Source organism: Pyrgilauda ruficollis, unplaced genomic scaffold, assembly GCF_017590135.1.
Source record: "Pyrgilauda ruficollis isolate IOZ18807 unplaced genomic scaffold, ASM1759013v1 scaffold20, whole genome shotgun sequence".
Taxonomy (NCBI): domain Eukaryota; kingdom Metazoa; phylum Chordata; class Aves; order Passeriformes; family Passeridae; genus Pyrgilauda; species Pyrgilauda ruficollis.
In genome coordinates this window covers 2851229-2855446 of record NW_024519207.1, presented here as the reverse complement: position 1 = coordinate 2855446, position 4218 = coordinate 2851229, and the positions used below count along the sequence as shown (strand labels likewise).

Here is a 4218-nt window from a genome sequence, read left to right as displayed (position 1 = left end):
CCTTTTTTTCTCATATGTTTGCATTCATTTGCCTAAAATGTTGCCTTGAGCATGCTCATATATACCCAAGAACATATTTACTTCTAAATTCTGGATGGATCTGCTATTTTAGAACTTCCAGTAAAGCAGAGAAGAAAGTTAACAATTCATAACAGCGTTTTAGGGGTTTTTATGATACATATGCGTTCAGAGGATCAAAGTACCTTTCTTCCTACATCAATGGAATAGTAACTATAGACAGAGATAAACATTCCTGTAAAAATAAAGACTTATGGTACTTGTTCAATATAGGAATGCTAACTTAAAAAGAGCATGAATGAAACCATGCTGTGTTCATAAATGGTATGGCAAATGTTTTCAGTTTTGTTTGCATATAAAGAAAAATGCTATTGGTAAGAGTGCTTTGTACTGATAGCAAAATAAAGAGATAGAATTTTTTGAAAAAGACAACCAAAAGGTATACAAGGCATAAAATCAGGAGAATTTTTGAAAATCATGCTCTACTGTAGCAGAAATACTGACTTAATGTTTTTTATAGGATAGATACCTACGTATTTTATTAGGTATACGAAATGTTCTTTAGATAATCTAAATTATTTGGATTGCAGTAAAATGAATGCCATGATAGAGCATAAACAGTGATGTTCAGAACTTTTGCTTTATATGTGTAAAATATTATTCTGTAGCCTCTTCTGATACCTACAATAATAGGCAAAAATAATGGCGCTAAAAATAGCAATATATTAGAAAATTATTGGAGGTGTGAGTGAGAGTCATTTATGGTGCCCAGAAGTTTTTAACTACAGTAGTTACCTGCAGGACATTGCATAATTTGGAGGCCATTAACAAAACACCTTTGCCAGATTGTACTGAGCATGAGGAGGACATTACAGAAAGCAGAGGAAATTCGGAATCTCTAAAATAGTTACACCAATGAGGAGTCTGTGTTGAACAGTAGAAGCAGTAAGTTTTTGCTAAAATTAAGTTGCATTGACTGCAACTAAGTTTATAATGAAAAACTGTATGAAAATCATCCATAGAAAGCCAAAGAATATTAAAACCCATGTAAAACCTGATGGGGCTTTCTGCAGTATACCCTCCAATGATGCTCATGGACAGCACACATTTAAATCACTACTGGTTGCTGAAGATTTGTCCTTTCTATTAACAATATAGGGCAATACAGATCCTGAAATAATCTGTGACTTAATACTCGTATTCATTTTACAGCACAGTTGCTATGGACTAAGGCCTTGCACATCATGAAAAATAATACAATTTTAGCAATGGCATATTATTGTTAGAAGGAAGTACATCAAACTGACTTAGCACAGTTTTAGAAAACTAGTTTTGAGAATACTGTATTGGTGTAGCTTAAGTCACAAAACTATTGCTTTTTTGGTAATACTACTAATCTAAAATTCAGAATTGCAGTTTGATTATAAGATTATTTTTACACTCAATTTTGTGTATTTTTGATTTGCGATTTTTAAATTATAAAATCTTGGTTTAAAAAATCAGTCAAATGTATTTATTTTTAAATCTATTAGGAACAGTAAGGAAAGCATAGCTGAAAATACTAAAAAAAACAGTAAAGATATTTCAGTAAATAAGTGTAACCATAGGGGAACATTTACCAGAGGAGAATGCATTTGAGTGAATTGCTACATTAGGATGTGAAAACATAATCTATAAATTCCTGCAGGAAATAATAATGAAAAAATAGATCTTTCTGTTCATAAATACAGCTTAGGTACACGTGGTCTTGAGAGATGCAATACCACTACAAATTCTAAGAATTGTTTTTTGATTGCATTAGAAACAGGCCTGGCTAAGACATAAATAGAATATAACTATCTGCAGCTATATAAGGAATATAAGGTGAGGGAAACGTAATTTATAAAACAATCACCCTGCTTGCAGATTCTGCAGATCACATGGCTGGCAGACACAGAAATAATTTCACAAAAGAACATGGAAGAAGCAAAATCCATGAAGATTGTATTGAAGGTTTGATTCGTTTGACTTTCTCTAGACCTATGCGGGTCTCCATGATTATCATATATATATATACACACACACATGTATTATATTTATGTTATACATACATATATTGCTATATATATGGAAATGTATGAAAAGCTGTAAAAGCGGAATTTGAGTTATGTGCAAGAGGTGCTTCAAAATAGGTTACAGGATTGTTGTATGGTACTTAAAACAACTGGAAGAAGTAATGAGAGCTAATTCAGTACTGGATCTGATAGTGATCAGGAAAAAAAGGAGATACTAACATTAGATACTAACTAGATCTAACATTAAGACCTTATGACTGTGCAATACTTCTGGTTTAATAAAAAGACCAGAAAAAGTGTAAACATACTGTGAAAATCACTGGCAGAAAGACTGACAGAATGATTTAGAAGAGCAAAAAGCTGGTTCAGAGTAACGTTGCAATAGAATAAGAGAGATTCCACTGTAAAAAAATGTTTAGTGAAGTATAAAGTTGGAGAAAAGGAAACAGAACTGGAAAGGAGAACTTCAAGCTTTGCCATCTTGCAAAGAAAGAACAGAAAGAGCGCTCAGACCATGTGATGCTATCTAAGAAAGCCTAATTACCCACTTAATTAGTATAATTTTGCTAATATATTCTGAAAGTATGTGAAAATCTTAAAAGAATACAAGAAACCAAATTTTTTTCAAGTTTCTTGAGCAGTTAATTTTTTTTCCCCACAGAATAATACTGAATAAAAGGAAGTCTTAAGACCACTGTCTATGAAATGGATAATTTATTTGAAAAGATAGTTGAAGAAACAGTGAAAAATAATGGTAACTGAGAATATAGAAAAGTGTCTGGAAATATGAAATGTTCCAGATTCTGTACCTTTGTTCTGCTCACTGGAGGTAGCACAAGGTAGCCAAGATCCATTCCTACTCAAAGGCTGAGAATTTGCCAGCTCTGGGAAGTCACAGTCAGCCTAACACTGGTCTGTCCTTCACCCATACCAACAGCTCAGTCCTCTGTGCAGATTTGGGACTGGCATCATATGAAGCTATCTCTCTACCAGTTTTTGGCTGCATATAATTTCTTAGGTCACATAGAAAAGAAGATGCACCACAGCCCAGTCAAGAGCCAGTAACAAACTGGCTAACCCACCTGCTCTCCTGAGCCAGGGTAGCCTCATTTGTACTGCCTATTACAAGAATCCTTAACCCATGCTATTCCTCAAATCCTGCAGTATTTTACCTGAGTGCTTGTGGGCCTCGGCCAAAAGCATACCAAAGAGCAGGCTAACAGTTAAAGGGCGTGGATTATCACATGGTAGAGCTCAAGTATGTACCTGAGCCCTCTTCAGCTCAGTAACACAGATGTAACCTTAGGAACTGCATCCAGTTGGCAGTAACTACAACTGTACTGACCTGCTCTAAATCAAAAATGCAACGGCATGAAAACCAGTAGCCTTACAGACTACTATTTCTTGAGTAGAAACGACAATTAATGTATTACATTTGGATATAATATGTGATAATTAAAAGGGAAGGAACCCTCGAAAATCTGAAAAATTGTCAATTTAAGAAAGTCAGAGGACAATAGAAGGGAAAACAGTACTTCTCTGATGTGGAAGTATTTTAACAAGGAAACTTGGAAGCCAGTTAGGTGACTGAATATTCTTTTCAAGATAAGCAAGGTTACAATAAAGAACTCAGCATAGGACCATTTGGGTAAATAGATGTCGTTCACTATTAAAATGCAGTTTGGGTCCCACCTACCTTGTAGGATAAAAGCCTGAAATATGCTTGTGGTATTTTATTCTGAGACTTTTGAGAAGGAGCTGATGCTGAAGTGGGCATGCTTCAATATAAAATAGTCACCTCATCATGCACAAGATGGGATAAGGACGCTGCTGAATATTTATGCAGTTTAAAAAAAAAAAAGAAAACGATATTCAGTAATGTCTTGGAATGAGTGCAATCTCTGGATTACTTGGACAGGTGTTCAGTATGTGATATAATTACCATTAGGTTCCAGGTCACCTTTTGACCTGTGAGGTCACCAGTTATTTCCATAGTAATTTCTAATTTTACAGGTTGTAGAAAACTATGTGCAGGAAAAACTGGACAAAAAGGGAAAATGAAATTACTTTCATAGACTGCTTTGTGACCTGGGATTAACTGCTTAGGTCTGAAGATGGAAAATAAAAAAGGAAAGAAAATGTGGCA

General features: G+C 34.5%; 1 long non-coding RNA gene across 3 annotated transcripts in view; it reads right to left on the bottom strand.

Moving 5' to 3' along the window:
- Positions 1 to 4218, bottom strand: part of LOC121353229 — an 86871-nt gene that overhangs the window by 62060 nt on the left and 20593 nt on the right. The window lies entirely within an intron of this gene.